Source organism: Acomys minous (assembly GCF_964271855.1).
Source record: "Acomys minous genome assembly, chromosome: 7".
NCBI lineage: Eukaryota > Metazoa > Chordata > Mammalia > Rodentia > Muridae > Acomys > Acomys minous.
In genome coordinates, this window is record NC_140488.1 from 79,858,773 (window position 1) to 79,878,160 (window position 19,388).

Below are 19,388 nucleotides of genomic sequence, written 5' to 3' on the forward strand. Positions count from 1 at the left end.
ATAATGCACTGAACCTCTGAAACTGTAAGCCAGCCTTAATTAAAATTTTTCCTTTATAAGTGTTGCTGTAGTCATACAATTTCTGCACAGCAATAGAACACTAAGACAGATGTGTGTCCATTTGTTATTTTCCCCCCTATGGGTTCCAGTGTAGTATGAATTTGCCTGCTTTTAATTATAGGAGGTAGTAATCAGCAATGGTGGAAAGAATATGAAATAGAAACGGGTTTTGGATTTAGTCTTGCCAGCATTTCACTGTGTACCCTGGATAAGTCTATTTCTCATTCTCTCCGTTTTTCCATCTGTAAAGCGAAGTGGTTGGACTAGAATGAAGGGTACTCAGTCACTCTCTGATGTTTCTATGTGTGAGCATGTGTGTTTATAAAAGAAATTAAGAATATGTATTTTTTTTATTTGGAAGTTTTGTTTTTAAATATTCCTACATGACAGCTCCCTTTTCACCCAACTCTTATCATTCAGTAGAAATTTTAAAAAACATTTTCAATGATAATTGAAAGCAATTGTAAATTTGTATGCATATACTGTGTGGTGTGTGTGTGTGTGTGTGTGTGAGTGTGTGAGTGTGTGTGTGTGTGTGTGTGTGTGTGTGTGTGTGTGAGTGAGTGTGTGTGTGTCTGTGTGTGTGTATGTGTGTGTGTGTAGAAACAAAGTGCCATATTTATGATTTGATAGTTTTACGGGGGAAGGGGTGCTGTGGAGATGCCTATGTGGTTAAGAGCATCTGATGCTCTTGCAGAAAAGCTGTTAGATTCCCAGTATCAGTATCAGGAAGCTCATACTTACTTGTACATTTAGTTAAAGGACATCTGATAGACTCCTATGGCCTTCACACAGACACAGTAAGTCCCTGGAGAACTAGGCACATTGTCTCCCACTGAGGCCAGAAAAGACAGCCCAGTTAGGGCAACAAGATCCAAAGGGAGACCACAGAGTCAGAGAGGGACCCTGCTCCAGCTGCAACTGCATTTTTATTCTTACTGAATCATGAATATTTTTAGATCAGGTTAGTCAATGTGATTTCATTATTTTTTCTTGCTTTAAAAAATTAACTTATTATTATGTAGAAATACCCGCAGGCAAAACACCGTCACACAGAGAGCATCAGGTCTCCTGTGACAGGAGTTACAGGTGATTGTGAACTACCATGTTGGTAGTAACTCCAGGTCCTCTAGAAGATTAGCCAGTCCTCTGAACCTCTAAGCCATCTTTTAGGCCATACTTTATTATTTTTTCTCTACTAACAAATATTAATTGTATATATAATGGGACTCGCTGTGATTTCCACATATAGAAAAGTATGTATTTATCATATACAAGTACCACATAGACAAAATTCTTTAATTACACAGAACCATTCTTATTTCCTTTCCTCTCATGAAATATCTTAGACTCTAATGATCACTGTTTTACTTTTAGTTCATCTTTGTTTTTGTAAGCTTTGACATATGAGAGAGCAGATGCCATGTTTGTTTGTGTCTAGCTAATTCCAGTTAACATGATGTCCTTCAGTTCATTCCATTTTACTAAAATTAATAGGATTTCATTCTTCTTTATGACTGAATAATACTCCATATACCAGATGTTTTTCTTGATGTAATTATCTATTGATGGGCATACAAGATGATTATCTTATCTTTTTGTAAATAATTTTTCTACATGGTTCCTCCCTCTCTATCTCCTCCTAGACCATCCTCATCTCCCTACCCATCCAAGTCCATGTTTTCCTGTCCATCTTTAGAAAACAAACAGGCAAACAAAACAAAACAAAAAATCCCAAGCAAACTAGAGTTTTAAAATGAAGTAAAATCACAGTAAATAGATACACACATATGAAAACAAGCCCCTAAAACCCACAAAAATAGAAAACCATTATATTTGAGCAAAAGATCAGTAAGATTGAAAAAAATGCCTAAATGCTGCTAGAGCAATATGAGACAAAATAAAAACCCCTGGAAAAATACCCTTTAGTTCTTGTGTTGTCCATTTCCTGCTGGGCATATGGCCTGTGATTAATATATCATTGAGCCTCTACTGGAGAAAATGAGTTTTCCCATTGTAAGCCATTGTCAACTGAAGATAGCGTCTGGGTTAGGAATTGGAACATGTGTCCACTTCCTCTCTCAGTGCTGGAGTCTGTGCAGGCCCTGTGCATGCTGCCACAGTTTCGACGAAGGCATACATTGTAGATTTCAGGGTTTCTTTCTTAGTTGATTTTTCCTTTTTCCTCTAGTAGCATGAAGAGTAATTTCAAGTACCATGAACACTCACCAGTAGGGGTGAAAGCTCTAGTCACTAATTAAATGTATCCATCTTCAGTGAGCTATTTAAGTATTGCCTTCAGCAATATGGCCTTAACATCAAATTGTGAGGAGCAACCAATAATCTTGGCAATAGCCTGAGTTGGTTGGTGGTTTCCATGGGACCTCTTTGGCCAACAATTCAGTTTAGATGTAACCCACTTCTGGCATTGGATGTGTCTCTTGGCAGAAAATAATGTATAGTTGGGGCATTGTCTCCCCTTGTTATTTGAGAAGTCCATTTAGATTTCGTTCATGTTTGAATATATTTTAAAAAGCTTCCACAGGACTAGGTTTCTATATGACCACTTAAGTGGCCCCTAGGGTTAGTAGTCCCTCCTTAACCTCTCTCTTCCCTCTCTTTTAAGTTTTATCATCCTGTTTCATCCCCCACCCCCAGTCTTTCCATAACTACACATTCTATTTTCTAACTTTGGAGATTCTACTCTCCTGCAGCCCCTCACTCCATACCTAACCTTTGTGATTATGTAGATTGTAGCACTCATAACAAAAGCTTAAAATCTAACCTCTACATATAAATGAATACATACTATATTTGTGTTTGGAGGTCTGGTTTACTTCACTTAGTATGATTTTTTTTCTTCCTCCATCCATTTACTTGAAATTTTCATTTTTAAATAGCTGAACAATATTTTATTGTGTAAATGTTCACGTTTTCATTATCCATCCATCTCTTGATGGACTTCTGGACTGTTCCCAATTTCTGGCTATTAAGCATAGAGCACCAATTAACATGGATGAGCATGTGTCTCTGTAGTAAGATATAGAGTCCTTTGGGTGTATACCAAAGAGTGGCTTGGCTAGATCTTAAGGTAGATCTACTCCCAGTTTCCTAAGGAATTTCCACACTGATTTTCATAGTGGTCGGACAAGTTTGTACTCCCACCAGCAGTGGGTAAGTGTACCCCTTACCCCACATTCTTGACAGCATTAGCTGTCATTTGTTTTATTGAGCTTGGCTAATCTGACAGATGTCAGATGAAATCTCAAAGTAGTTTTGATTTGCATTTCCCTGGTAGACATGTCTTTAAGTGTTCCTCGGCCATTAGTGTTTCTTCTTTTGAGAACTCTTTGTTTAGTTCTCTAATCCATTTTAAAAACTGGATTATTTGTTTTCTTGATGTCCAGTATTTTTCAGTTCTTTATATCTTTTAGATATTAACCCTCTATCAGATATGTATGTGGTAAGGATCTTTCCCCATTCTATAGGCTGCCACCTTGTATGAGTGATGGTGTTATTCGTTGTTTAGACACTTTTCAGTTTCATGAGGTTCCATGTATTAATTGTTGGTCTATGTGCCAGTACTACTGGTGTGATGTTCAAAAGTCCTTGACTGTGCCAACGAGTTTAAGGCTATTCCCCACTTTCTCTTCTTTCAGATTCAGGGTATCTTGCCTTATGTTGATATCCTTGATTCATTTGGAGTTGACTTTCGTGTTGGGTCATTAATATGGACATATTTGCATTCTTTTCTGAATCTTAGACAAGTGTGGTAGCTGTGGGTTGCCACAGATAGAATTCTGCCTAAAAGTGGGCAAGCTTGGATGCAGGCAGAGTTAATGGCCAAACTCTGCCAAGACAGAGTAAGCAAGTCCTCAATAGTCCTACCTCGAAAATATGTCTGTCAGATATATTGGGCCAGAAGGCTGAAGATGGTGCTCCAACATGATACAGAGTATTGAGTACCAGTTCAGGCAGTAAACTGTCTCAGTCATTTTTTTCATTTTGGAAGCTGCTGACTTGCACTCCGGGTTTACTCAGGTATTTAAGTTTTATCCCTTCTCAAGTCTCTGAAGGGTTTGAAGACCAGATAGTTTAGTCTTTCAATTAAGCTTGGTAGGCTAGGGGTTAAGATGTTTTTAGACCAAGATAGATGTTTTAAGTTAATAGAGATGAGATATGATAGATATTAATCTCCATTCAGAAATTTAGACCCAAGAAGATAGGAAAAATGTTTAATTCAAGTTTGCCAAATACAAATGGCCAAATCACTGTGAATGTAACATTTATATAATTCCAGATTGTCTCATGGTTCTTCCTGCTCTATGTAGCTTATTTTACTCATGTGTAATGATATAAATGTAAATGTTTAAAAAAGAAACATAATAAAATATTTTTTTAAAAACTGGCACGGGATTTTATTGTTTTGTGCATTATCATTTTGTAGTCATTCATTGGCATATTTATTTTTCATTTATACTCCTACTATCTACAAAAGTGCCTCTTGCGTAGTTATTAAGCAACTACTGGTAGGTATGAATGAGTGGCAGAATTAATTAATTAATCAATTAAAGTAAATTAATTTCCTTTCCTTTGGGAAAATCTGTTTTTATCAACAAAGTTCAAGCTTCTCAGGCTGCTGTAAAAGGTTACAGCTATACATTAATCTGATTGGGATTTTTCTACTATATTATCATTATTTTTTTAATTTTGGACACTCCTAGTTAGATTGGGGCTTTTGCCTGGTCAATATTTTGTTTGGGTTTTTTTTTTTTTTAAAGAGAGGGTTTCTCTGCATAGTCCTTGCTGTGTTGGAACTAGCTCTGTAGACCAGGCCTTCACAGAGATCTACCTGAGTGCTGACATTAAAGGATGCGCCATCACTGCCCAACCACCTGCTCGATTTTTCAAATAAACTCTTCTTCTCCTTTCCTCACCTAAGACTCATATACAGAATATATTGATCTATCTGATGACGCCCCATAGTTCCCCTGAGCTGCTTTGCCTTTTGTTGTTGTTGTTTGCATTTTTCTTTGTTTTTGCTTCTCTAAATGAATAATCAAAATAATCTGTTTTTTAATTTGATAATTCTTTTCTATGCTTCTTCTAGATTCCTCCCACTTTTACCTTAAACTACATGAAACCAACAATTTTTTCAAATGTTTAGCTTGAGTTTTAAAAGAATTTTATGTTTATTTAAGTCCAAGTGTCTTTTTCTACAGGAATCTTTCTGTGGAATCTTTATCCTTCAATTATGAGGAAGTCTAGCCTTCAGTTCCATTAACACTATAGTGCTTTTGAGATCTTCCCATCTACCAGACTAGTATTTTCTTAACATACAAAATATTAGTGATTAATTCCTTCAGCGAAACTACTTCACTAACCCACTTTTTGCTTCTTTTTGTCTAAGATGCAGGTGTGGGATATACACTATTTTTATATAGGGCAGCCAGGCCAAAGAGAATTAGGGCGCTTCTGAGAAAATAAAAAATCAGAGCAGTGCTTGAGAGAACTGTGCATGAACTAGAAAAGGTAAAAAGAAAAGCCCTCAAAGGAGATTCTCAGCCATCACCCTGACCAGATAGGTTAGATGTCTTGGGAACCCCAGCACTGCTGTCACCCTTGCCTATATAGGTTAGAGATCTCAGGACCCCAGCCTCTGGAGAACTCTTCCACTGTTCTGCTGTGCTTTCCACCAACAGGACAGATTGGGGTTCTGAGGCCTCATGTATCAAGACACCTGCCCTCAGCTGCACACTTCTTGCAACCAACCAGATCAACTCAGTCAAGATGGAAGTCTCAGGGATTATACGCTGTGCAATCCCACCGCCTTATGTCCAGCCCAGCCAGACATGTTAGAAGCAGTAGAACTTTCTGCCTCCAGTGAAAACTTATACTATGTTGCTTGTTCACAATCCCCTACTGAGCATTTCCATCTCTCCATACTCAATATGTACAGAATGAGTCGATGGCTTGAGACTTCCTTTTTCTAGGCATACTTCCATTGCTCGGCATGCTCGCCCAGGTTAGAGATCTTGGGACCTATTTCTGTGCACTCCTGCTGTCCAGTGTCCAACTTGGCCAGTAGAAAGGATGATTTGCTACTTATAAATAACAGAAGCAAGTTCCCCACAGGCCATTTTTTCTCTTTCTTTTCTTTTTAATGTCATTCTTTGTTCTGGGGACAGAAACTAGAAGCCTGTGATGAGCTACTAGAAGAGATGTCAATTAAGGAATGCATTGTCCTAGCACTTGGAAAGTCCTTTAATCCTCTTCATGAGTGTCAGTGGAGGTCTAAATGGCAGCCTGTGCAAAGGAGTCCTTTGATCAGATAGATCAAGCAAAAAGCCAGTATACAGCCCTCCATCGTGGCTGCTGTAGGATCATAAATAACACTCTTATAACCGTAAATGAACATCTCTGGGCTTGTGGCTATCTCCAAAGCCATAGGAATCTCTGGGAACACAGACACATCTGAGGCTTTGAGAATCTCTAAAAACAGCTTCCCTGGGAACATGGATATTTCAGAGGCCAGCTGTTTCTCTGGAAGCATGGATTTCTTTTGAGGCAATGGGCATTATTGACAATATGGGGTGCTCTGGAAACAGAGAGGATCCCTACAGAAGCCACAATTATCCTTGCCACAAACAGGCTTATGCTGCTCTGTCAGTTTTTAAAATGGTAAGACCAGGGGACCCTCCTCTTCTAGGAGATTTAGGGCCCTTACTGATTTAGTGGCCAGTGTAAACAGTCCAGAATGTAATTAAGAAAATAACGTGTTATTAATTTCTAAGACGGGATTTAAGTTTAGAAACATTGCCTAGCATTTGAAATGCCTTCTTACATTGCCTGTTTCCTTAATGATTATGATTACCCATCCCTGACTTTCTACCATCATTGCTGTAGCCTGAGGTTAAAGTAAAAATATCACAGGGGGAAATTATGACCTTGTTGCAAAGGTGGAGAGGTGTTATGCAACAGGTATTCATGAACTGCAGAGTATTTTAAAAGAAAATTTACTTTCAGATATACTTGAATCATGGCCATGTTAGCATGAGTGTATGAGGTGCTTGAAGATCTATAACATATAAAGAATATTTCTTATTGACAGCAGCCACTTTCCCCAACCTATACCAGAGTTCTTTCTTGTTATAATACTCATTTAGATCATTCTCTTTTGTTGTAAAGAGCCCAAAGGTAAATGTTTAATCCAGTGTAGTCTAAAATCATCAATTCCAAATCAGTAGGGTCTGTATTAATGTAGATTAGTAACACTTTTAGCTTAGAGTGTTTTTATTATATTTATACTATTCTCTGTATATACAGATGTCAGAGGACAACTTGCATTACCATATGGATCCCAGGGGTCAAACTCAGGTTATCAGATTTGGTGGCAAATGCTTTTATCCACTGAGCCATCTAGCCATAAAATTAAAATTTCACAGTAAGTTTTCTTTGTAAATCTCTATTTATTGCATGGTATTAGAGGTAAAACATTCAGGACAAAAATATGGTTCTTGTCTTTCTTGACCAATCAATATTTTTGATGTTCTTGACACAGTTCCACAAGCAACTGAGAATCTTAGTACTCAGTCCCTTGTTGAAACACAATTTGTATGTTTGTCTAATTGTTTTTCAAAACAAGACTTTTGGGGACCTTTTATTTTACTTATCTATGTATCATATAAAGATTGTGGATTTTTATCCAGTTGACACAATTCCTAAACTCTAATAGGTTTTATAGACATAGGCAGCACATACTTATAATTGCAGAACTTTGGAGGTAGGACCAAAAAGATACGAATTTCAATGGCCAGCCCCAGCTACATAGAAAGTTCAGTGCCAGAGTGGCCTATATGAGAACATAGGTCTCTAAGTCTTTCTGGCTTTTAAACTCTCCACTGAGAAGTCCAATTCTAATAGGTCTGCCTTTATATGTTACTTGGTCCTTTTTCCTTTACAGATTTTAATATTCTTTCTTAGCTCTGTATGTTTAGTGTTTTGATTATCATGTGGTGAGTGGACTTCTTTCTAGTCCAGTCTGTTTGGTGTTCTGCATGCTTCTTGCACCTTAATAGGCAATCTCCTTTAGGTTAGGAAAAATATCTTCTATTATTTTGTTGAAAATATTTTCTGAACCTTTGAGCTGCTGGTATTCTTCTCCTTCCATTCCTATTATTCTTAGATTTGGTCTTTTCATAGTGTCCCAGATTTCTTGGATTGTTAAAAAAGATTATTAGTCAGGATTCTTTAAATATTTAATATTTTTATACTTATATATCTATTTCTTCTATCATATCTTCAATGCCTGAGATCCTCTCTGTCACCTCTTGTATTCTGTTGGTGCAACTTGCTTCTGTAGTTACCAGTCACATTCTTAATGTTTTTACTTCCAGAATTCTGTCAATTTGAGTTTTCTTTATTGGTTCTATTTCTCATTTCAAATCTTAAACATTTCATTTGTTTCTGTCAATTGCTTGTTTTTTCCCCTTGACTTTCTCTAAATGATTTATTCATTTCCACCTATTGTTTGTGTTTTCCTGGGTTTCTATAAGGGATTTATTCGTTTCCTCTGCATGGACCTCTATCATCTTCATATAGTTGCTCTTAAGGTCTTTTAGTTGTGCTTCAGCTATGGTGGACTATTCAGGGCCTGCTGTGGTAGTAGAGCTGGGCTTTGGTCATTACAAATTTTGCTAGCTGTTATTGATTGTGTTCTTAAGCTGGCGTCTAGGCATCTGGGTTTGGGGTAATTATAGGTCTAGTTGTTGACTTCTGGGTTTATCTTGGTTGTGTAGGAGTTTTTTTCCCTTGGTTTCTGTTTACTCTCTGGATATTCAGATAGTGTGTTGGCTGAGTGTTGATTGTTTTATGGGTCTGTTTGACTGGTGTGTTCATGGGAGAATGCTTGATGGTATTAGAGGCTGGGGGAAGGGGAAGCCAGTGGGAAAAGGTCTGAGGGATCTACAGGAAGCATGGACAAGGGTGGGGGGAGGTGTCCCTGGTGTTCCCTTACAGCAGTAGGAGCACCCTGAGAATTGGGTCTTGGGTAATAGTGACAGTGGGCGAAGTCTGTGTGGAGCCTACCTAATCTTCTGGCATGTTTGGCCTGTCATTGAGCAGGGGGTGTCTGCCTAGGATTGGAGGTTGGGACACAGCAATGAGATGAGAAGGGAAGGGCAGTGGAGGATGTTCTGTGGGATCCACAGGAGGCAGACCTGTATAGTGGCAGAAGAAACTGCCACTGGCTCTCTGTTACAATGCTAGGGACAATCCTAAGACTCGGATCTGAGATAATAGAGTGGGGAAGGTCCGTTTGCAGCCCACCTGGTCTTGTGACAGGAGGCTAGTTCTCTGTTCTCAACTCAAATGTATTTGGGGTGCTTTTGACTCACAGATAAAAAGCATTTCCTTCTTTCCTTTTTTCTTCCTCCTATTTTTAAGAAAATGGAGTTACTAAGTAAGAATAAAGGTATATAGTAACGAAAATACTTTGTTGGTGCTATGTGTGAAAGCCAGGGCTCTGTGCATGGCAGCCAAATGCTCTGTTGCTGGCTACACTCCTGTCCCAATGTCCATTTTCCAATTTATTATTTCTCCCCCACCTTTCTATGTAGTATTCCTTCTCTTCCCGCTCCATCACACCCTCCCCTCTATTTGTGTGCCCAGCGCAAACTTAAGATCATCCTTCCTGACTGCCTTGTCAGGCCCCAGTGGGAGAGGATATTTTTAGTCCTGCTGCCACTTGAGATGTCATGATGGGTTGGAACACCTTGGGGTTCTCCCCTTCTCTGAGAAGGGGTAGGATGGGGGAAGAAGGCATGAGGGGGTGTATGGGGGAGAGGAAGGAGGGGCCTGGGATCAGGCTGTAAAGTGACTAAATAAATAAAGAGTAAAAAAAAAATCATCCTTCCTCATCCTCTCCAGTACTGGGATTACATATATGCACTACCATGTCTGATGACCCTAGAATTTTAAAGTTTCAAAACAATTATCTAGTGAATCTTCTCCGATCCTTCTCCACAATTTGCTCCTCATATAACTGAAATAGTCAGGTGTTGCTATTCATCTGGTTGACTTCAGTTTTTTAAAAAAGCATTTCTGCTCATAACTTTGATCTGTAGCTCTGGAACTAAGGAAGTTGTAAAATAAAACTAATTTATATATAAAAAAGGTAAGACATAGTACCAATGGATACGTTTACAAAACATTCCTGCACATAAGGCTTAAGGAATATTTTAGAAGAAGGAAGTAGAAAGAGTGTAAGAGCCAGAAGATAAGGGAGTTTGCAGTGAGATTATGTTTCCTAAGAAAGAAGGTATGCCCATAAAGTCTCATTAATGTGATGGCCTAAACATGAGCTGAACAAGGACAACACTAGGCATGCCAACATGGATTGGAGGAAGACCAGGAGGCCTCAACCCTACCAAAATTCTACAGGCAGGGAGCAAGAAAAATAGTCTTGCCCAGGGAAAAACACACTAATTAGTTCTCCAATACCAAATAGTCAGCCATGAAAACATACACACAAGCAACATTATACATACTAAGCAGGTTATGTTTCAGAATATATATGCATATACATATATACATGCAATAACAATTAATAAATAAAGAGTCCATCTATTTGAAAGAGAGCAAAGAGGGCATATGGAAGGTATAGAGGGCATAAAGGGAAAAGAGAAATGTAATTATATTAATCTCAAGAAATGTAAAGTAATAAAACAAAATATTTCTTAAAACAAAAAGAAAATAAGACCAAGTGGAATTTGTAACAGTGATAGAAGAAATACACTTTGTGCAGTTGTTTATTTACCAAACTGCCAGAGGCTTCTTTAATGACACACTGATATCAGTTGTTGCAGGGAGGCAGGCTAACTGACTGTGCTCTCTCTCTCTCTCTCTCTCTCTCTCTCTCTCTCTCTCTCTCTCTCTCTCTCTCTCTCTCTGTATAGCATATTTATAAATTATGAGGAAAAAAGAAAGAACATTTTTAAAAATAGAGTGCTAGTGGGGTCATATAGGAAATTGTAAGACTATTTCATAAGCCAATAATATCCTTAAGATAAAATATAAAAATGGATATGAATTTCAGTCTGTCACCAGTGACTCTTGCTTTTGCCAAAGGTTTTGTCTCGTGTCTCAATCTGTATATTTGAAGTGCATTAACTAGCACAATCCTCTAGATACATTATGGTGAAAGAAGTCGTTGTTTAGATCAAAGAAGTTACGTTGAGATCTTGGGTGTTTGGGGGTTTTCCCCCCACAGACTTGTATACAGGAACAGTACATAGTACCTGGACTTTATTTTGTTGAGTAGGTAAGACCACAGAATCTATTTCATTGTCAGAATAGGCAATGTAATCAGTTAGGTCTTTTCTGTTTTATTCTTGAACATGACTGATTATTATTTGTGTGTTGAAAAAAATCTCGTGAAAGCACTATACTTATCCTCATTACCAAAGGAAGTTGCCAGGAACAGTAGGAAAGAAAATTTATCAATGGCTTTCATTTCATACTCTCATATATTATCTATGCTGTAAAAGATAAGCTTTATAGACTTCAGGACATTAGTTATGTTTTGTAAGTTTACCTGTCTCTTCTGCGGTGTTCATGCTTAGGTTCTACATGAATACCATTTAAAATATTTAAAATAATTGCATCAGTACTACTAAAGATAGGCAAACAAACTGCAATAGGGATGATGGCTAAGAATAAATGGTGTTTGAGGGCAAAGAAGAGCAATAACTCGGGGTAGCCTAGAAAAATAAACTTTTTAAGATCAAAATGTCAAGACAATACTTACTTAGAGAAGAAAATAGCTTGGACCTTCAATGCATGCTGCCAAAAAAAGGACTGTTGTTAATAAACTAAAAATATAACAATTCATTATTATTGCTTAGTTGTTAGAACGTCAGATTTATCACAGTAAAAAAAAAATCCTAAAGTAAAATCTAACATTCTGACTTTTTTGAAGAAAAAAAATCTAGCTATGTGCTGTGGTTTAAGACATTAAATTTAGTACGTGTGAGGCTAAGGCAGGATGATCATGAATTTGAAGCCAGCCTAATCTATATAATAAGGCACTATTACATACATAAAAAGAAGAAAAAGACATTCAGAAATAGGGTTTACTTTAATGTAAGAAAACTCGAAACTTCCTAGATTCCAAAGAGGAAGAATGAAAGCTTATGGTACACATGTTAGGTACGTGTGTTTTTGGAAAGTTACCTTGGAAATTTTGTACACTTATCACCAAGTACATTGTTATTGCCTGCCAACACTCAATGGGTCATCTTTTGTCCGAGACACACCTCCTGCTGCACAGAAAGTGAGGCCTTACCCAATAGGCCAGACTGGCCTTGAACTTGCCGTCCTTCTCCTTCAGCCCTTCCAACTGCTGAAAGTACTGGTGTAAAACACCATGGCTGGCATGAATATAAATGTTTTCTTTATCTTCCTCTCCTTTCTTTCTTCTTCCTTCCCTCCTTTTCCTTCCTTCCATTGTATTTTTTAAAGCCAGTGTCTCTAACTGTGAACTTTCCTGTGTAGTAATGGTGACATTTAACTTCCACTTTTACTCCATGTATAGTCTTAGTGATGGGGTTATAGGCATGTAGCACCATTCTTGGTTTATATGATACTGCAAATAGATCCCAGGGTCATGTGCCTAGTAGCCAAACACTACCAATTTAGCTACCCCCCCCCCCCAGTCCCTGTATCTAAGTGATTTTCCTTACAAATATTTTATTTGCCATTTTCATTTATTTTATTAAATTTTTACACAATAATTTTGATAATGTTTTTCTCCTCTTCATCCGCCTCTCAGATCCTGCTCACATCCCTACCAACTCAGCCTCAGTTTTTATCAGTCTCTCCCAATCAAAAATCAAAAATTGGAAAAAAAAACCTACCAGATAGAATAAAGGTAATCATTAATGTTACCCAGCTACAAATCTGCAAACTATAACAATAACCTCCCTCCAAGATATACTTTTGCATTAGTGGCACAAATGTTATGGGAGTAACAAACCAATTTGGATTGGATTTAAGGCCCACTTCACTAGATAGAACTCATAGGCCTAGTGGAAAGCCTACTATTACTCTACTAAAGGAAAATAGCAATAAAATGACTCCTGACAACATACTGCTATACACGGATCAGTGCTACAATCAACCCCCATCAAAGAAGCTCTTCTTGCCATAGATGGGCATTAAAAAGAGACCCATAACTGGACAATTTAAGGAGAGTCATAGACTTTGGAGCACGTAGTCATAAATGGAATATATTTATCAAACTCCTACCATCAGGATTCAGGGATCTATGTGGAAAAGGAGGCAGAAATATTCTAAGAGCCAGAGGTGGTAGGTGATTATAAGGAAACAGTATCTTTCAGACATAACAGAATTGATACACATAGGAACTCACAGAGACTGTAACAGCACTCGCAAGGTGTGCTCATGTTTAAGCTAGACAATCACTGAAAAGGGGAAGGAGACACAAAGTTTCACCATTAACCAAAAAACTATTTGCACCTGATGCTTGCTAGGAAATGAGAAAATTAGTTTTCTCCAAAGAAGTCTCACTGGGTATATCAACCATACTCCAGGGCAGGCCTCATTTTATTTTATTTTGGTATTTAAAAAATCTGTGTATTTTAAAGGGCATTTTCAAGCCAAATTAGACTTGGTCTGAATTTAGTAAAAAGAGATGTTTGTTCCCTGCTGGCTTTAATTAAACACACAACACTTTTTTGGTGCTATTAGGCTTTGATACACTGAAAATCTTTCTGTGTTTTATAAAGTGGCCTTTTTCAGTTGTGTTAGAAAATTGAAATAATCTTTAATAAAAATAATCTAAAAAGAAGTTTACTATGTTCTACAATGGTTATACCTGGTAGATTGTTCTTTTTTATTTATCAATAATTTAATAACAATTATAACAAGATTTTAATTCTATATGTGATACAAGCAGGTATGAATGCAATTAATTCTGGTTTTCTCCTAGCCAACCTATTTTTAATAAAAACATTTTAAAATGAATTATAAAAGTAGACATGATTTAAGCTCTGGATTTGTTCTTATGAACTTGTTTTAATATAATCCAAAGAAATGGCTGGTGTGTTAGGTGATACCAGACAGACAAAGGGCAAGGGAAAAATTAGGGATCATAAAAGACTCTTGCTTTATTATCTTTTAAAGGAAATGCTTTTTTCAAAGTCTCTGGTGACAGCATAGAATATCGCCTTTCCAAAAGCAAAAATGTTCCTTTTGAAGTCCTACAGAACATGTGTTATGTTACCCTCCAGCTGTGAAAGTGAGAGTCTGTGTCTGTCTCTTAAACAGAAAGTATTGATATTGTTGCCAATTATGGTACCCACATTGCCTTTAGATGCCAGTGCAAGTAAAAGGTGTTACATGCTTTGTGGGTTGTTCTTTTTTTTTTTTTTAACTTCACAGAAGATGAGTGTACTTTGAAATGTAGTCCTACGTATCTTGCAAGGGATGAACAAAACATATTCATAAATTGGCATGTGAGAAAGGCATGACTTCTATATTAAGACCAATGCTTGTCCCTTGGTGTTTTCTAAAGGTGTGTGAGTGAACTAAAAGCTTAATTCCCTTCCAAAGCTTTGTTGCCTTTTAACTATTTTCATGGCTTAGAAAAAAAATTATTCTCTTTAGAAGATCACACAGCAGCCTTCCTAGAATCCCAGTTGTGGATAAAGTTACAGGAAAGAAAAAAGAGTAATAGATTAAATATATCTTGGACAGTTAAATTTTCATTCATGCTTCAAAGCTAAATTGTTTGTAATAAAGTTCAAAGCAGGTATTCTCTGAGAAGTACTGGAGTTGAACTATTTTCTTTCATGAACATTTATACTCGTAGAAATTTTCCTCAAGAATGCCTTGAGATGTGTGCTTTCTTTCTCAATACTTTTCTTTGATGGACTGTGTGCTCTTGTGTTTTCATTTAGAGCAGAAGGTTTTTAAACTTTTGCTTGCAAATTTCTTCAGCAAAACTATTTCTCCAAAAATATTTGCATTGCAAAATTAGTTATGAAATAGAAAAGAAATAATTTTATGCATAGAGGGGTCACCACAACACAAGATACTGTATAAAAGGATCACAGTAGTAGGAAGGTTGAGAACCACTGTTTTAAAGAACCAAGGAAGGTGAGTTGTATTATTGCCTCTTAAAATATCCCCAGGGCAGATGACTTCTGAGCCCCCTATTTGTTTCTGTAGCTAAAGTGCCATTGGGTACCTCACCCATCAGGTGAAAATATATACACCAAAATCTCTAGATGATCACTATCTAACGACCTATGTCTAATCCCACCTCACTTGTAATTGACCATACACAAGTTAACATAAAGTATCTTCAAGTCTCTCCCTTAATCATATTTGTATATACCATGCTTTCTCTGTTTTGTGAAATAGAAAGAAAGCATGTATTCTGGTCCTGAAACAGAGCATGTTCTATATTCTAGTTTATCATTGCTTAAGTAGAGCTAAAAAGTTTAGTGCTTTTAGAATAACACATAGCAATGCTATTTGCATATATCTGTATACTTTTGTTAGCATGGGGCTCATAGGTCATTTAGCATTCAGATGAAGAAAATCTCCTCAATAATTAATGCTTTTTTAGTGTAAAACTATTAGCTGATATTGTACAGCAAAATGTCCCAAGTACTTTTAGACATGGTAAATCAGAGATACAAACCAAAGTGAAACAGCTGACCTTTTCTCTAGTCAGTGTTACATGAACTGTCAGCCACATACCTTCATGCACATGTAACTAATGCATACTTCAGAATCCTTAGTAATCTATGTTTACCGAATGATACTGCCCCATCAGCTCAAGCGGAATTACAGATGTGTGATTTACTTTAAACTTCCCACTTTCTGCTATCCTGAGACCATTATATCATAGGTGTATAGATGTGTCATGTAGTCAGGATGCTCACCATCAGTGTTTTGTTCAGTGCCACTGAGATCGGTTACCCCTCTTGCATTCCAGTTTTAAAATGTTTGGTTTGTTGATACTTGTAAAAAACCATCCATTTTTTGTGCATATGAAGTTGCTAATAATTTTCTTTATCAGGTTAGTCTGTGGACAGGTCCGTGAGGGATTGCCTTGCTTCTCTTAATTGATGTAGGAGGGCTCAGGCCACAGTTGGGTGGAGCCATCCTTGGACAGGTGGTCCTGGCCTATATGAGAAAGCTAGATAGGCCGTAATCTCATTAGTATGTGACCCTGTTTAGGGTTAGAGTTAGGGGTCAGTGTTAAGGTTAGGTCTCAGGTAAAGGCTAGGATAGGGTTAGGACCAGAACTCTCATGGCTAAAGCTGCAGTTAGAATTAACTGGGGGTTTGGAGTTGGCGTTATAGCTACTGGTAGGATTCTGTTGATTTGGGGTTCAGAATTTGGCTAGAGTTATGGTTAATGTTAAGGACTGAAATGAGGCTATCACAATTATTGTGGTTAATATTAACACTAGGTGTGGGGCTATTGGGTTAGGTTTCATATAAAGCTTAAGGCAAGGGTTGTTGTTAGTGTTGTTTTTCGCTTATAATTAGGCCCAGGGATAGAGTTGGTGCTAGTTTAATGGTCAGGCTTAATGCTAGGAATCTTTAGCATTATGCCTAGATCTATGTTTATGATTAGGAAAAGGGCTAAGGTTAGAATTAGGGTTATGGTTAGGGCTAGAGCCACAACTGTGACTGTAAAATCTATGGCTAAGTCCTAGGGTTAAAAATAGGATAGGACTAGGTCTAGGTCTAGGATTAGTATAGGGATAGAGATAGGGTTAAGACTAGAATTAAGTGGACAGCCTTGTCTGGTCATAGCAGCCGTATTCATAATAGCCAGAACCTGGAAACAGCCTAAACGCCCCTCAGTTGAAGAATGGATAAAGAAACTGTGGTACATTAACACTATGGAATACTACTCGACTATTAAAAACAAGGAAATCCTGAAATTTGTGGACAAATGGATGGGACCACCTCCCCTTGGTGGGGAGGCCTGGTGGCACTCAAAGAAAGAGTAAGCAGGCTACCAAGATGAGACTTGATAGCCTATGACCATATAGTGGGGGAGGAGGTTCCCCTCGGTCATAGACCTAGGGGAGGGGAATAGGATGAAAGCGGGAGGGAAGGAGGAATGGGCAGATACAAGAGATGGGATAACAATTGAGTTGTAATCTGAATAAATTAATACATTTTTAAAAGAAAAAAAAAAGACTAGAATTAAGTTTTGGCTTAGATTTAGTGCTAGTATTCAGGCTTAATATTTTGTTAGGAATCTCATTAGGATTATGATTAAATATAGAGCTAAGGTTAGATTTAGGTTTAGAGCTATCATTAGGATTAAGTCTAAGATTAGGATTGGAGGAAGGTTAGGGCTAGGATAGGCTATTATTAGGTTTGGGGTCCACATTTGGGATAGGGGCTGGTATTAGGGTTAGGGTTACAGTTAGAGCTTGGGTTAAGATAAATGTTTTGTGTTGAGTTATGGTGCTGGCATGGGGTAGGATTAATATTAACTCTAGGGATAGGGCTGGTTTGAGGGTTAGGGATGGGTTTATGCTTATGGATGTGGCCAGGCCTTGGGTTTAAGTCCTCTAGTTTCCTTTCTGTTGCTTTGATAAAATACTAGAACCAAGGGTAAGTTTTGAAAGAAAGCATTTGTTTGGCTTACACTTGGAGACTATGGTGAACATTTCATGGTGCAACCTCAGCAACCACTAAATTAAGGACATTTATCTCTAATCTTCTCCATCGAGAGACATTGGTCAGCTAGAAGATAGCCAAAATAAGCAGTGATTCCAGAAGTTCTCCCCACCTGTACAGCCTGTGAAAACAAGAAAAAGGCAGGGAAGCCTTTTTGTTCATTGGTCCTTTCAAGCCCAGCCCTGGCTAAGCTACAGTAGAAATAAGGAAAGCCCTTCCATCCCTAAAAGGCAGCACAAAGAAAACAGGAGGGAGTTCCAGGAAGACCACATAAACAAATGGGATAAAACAGCATAAGAAAGACCCTACAAATTCAATGTTCATTGGGACTACAGTTAAGAAAAGTGGTTTTATAAATCATATTTGATAACTGAAATGGACATTGTAACTGCAAGAAATAAGTCATCATAGGAAAATGAAAGAACAGACACAGTTCAACCTCAAAATGGTGAGAGCAGACAAGGCCTGAGAGGCTGGCCCCTCAAAATGCCAGTATCGAAGGGCACAGGAGAACACATTACATGGGACCTGAGATTCAGTTTTTGTAGAGTTGAGTAGGGAGTGGGCAAGGAAACTGCCCTGTTTTGGATAAACTTCAGGGCAAGAGATAAGTCAGATTGCCTATTTTTGTTTTTGTTTTTGTGACCTTCTGGCTCTGAGGTATGGGATGAGGGTTAACTGTTCTCTAAATTCCTTGGACATCAGACTTCTTAAAGCCTTTGGCCTGTTTCACTGCCCTGGTTTTGTTGTAGGTGATTTCTTTTATTTCGTACCTTTTACATACAAAACCTAGGAGGAGCTATTTTCTCTATAGCTACTTTGTGCTGCCTGCAGTCGTTGGTGCTTCAGAAGTCTTTTGTCGCAAGTGACTTTATGAGAAGCATTGTTTTTAGTTTATCCTGTATGATGGATCTAGTGATGACAGTGATTCTATCCAAGGGGAACTTCTATAAAAAGCTTAAAGGATGGGGTAAAATGTATGCCTGAGGATAAGGAGGAAAGAATGATTAAGGGGAGGAGTCAGGACTGGAGGGAACCAAAAGCCCATCCAGAGACTTCTTGAATTTTTTGAGCCAGGTCCCTAAGTATTTGAGATTCAGCCTGAACCAGTTTAAGTCTGCTGGTGTAAAAACAAGATTGTACCCAGAGGAGGGCACAAATCCTTTCATTTGTAATAGTCAGGAATATAACCTGTTTCAAATTTGAAGAACCATCACAGTTCATGAATCAATTTGGTCTTGAAGGATGGCAAGTTGATCTGCAATTTCTTTAAGATTTTCTGAGTGGTGGCAAGACAGAAGTTAATTGAGTCAAAGAAACCCCTGGTTCCAGTGTTTCAGTTTTGAGTCTTAGAAGAATGCCCCAAGTAGCAAGAAGAGCTATGGAAAAGGTATTAGTATCAAGAAAAACAAAACAAAACAAAACAACAACATAAAACCAGTGAGAGGGTTTTTAGGACACCATGGGTTGCAGCAGAAATAAGTTTGAATAAGGAGAGTCTGTTAAGTATTTGACTACGGGAGGGAAGTTAGGTCCCTAGCAATATATTGAGGACCAAAAGGCTCAGAAAGATTGAACATGGGAAGGCCAGGG

At 37.8% G+C, this 19,388-nt stretch overlaps 2 protein-coding genes across 3 annotated transcripts in view; one reads left to right on the forward strand and one right to left on the reverse strand.

Annotated features, from left to right (window-relative positions):
- ZC3H12B (zinc finger CCCH-type containing 12B) overlaps positions 1–19,388 on the reverse strand; it is a 372,224-nt gene that overhangs the window by 322,442 nt on the left and 30,394 nt on the right. The window contains exon 4 of the mRNA XM_084789887.1: positions 11,867–11,901. The gene's annotated coding sequence lies outside the window, so the exon portion shown is untranslated. The remainder of the gene's footprint in view (positions 1–11,866; positions 11,902–19,388) is intronic.
- ASB12 (ankyrin repeat and SOCS box containing 12) overlaps positions 1–19,388 on the forward strand; it is a 60,037-nt gene that overhangs the window by 23,036 nt on the left and 17,613 nt on the right. The gene's annotated exons all lie outside the window — the stretch shown is intronic.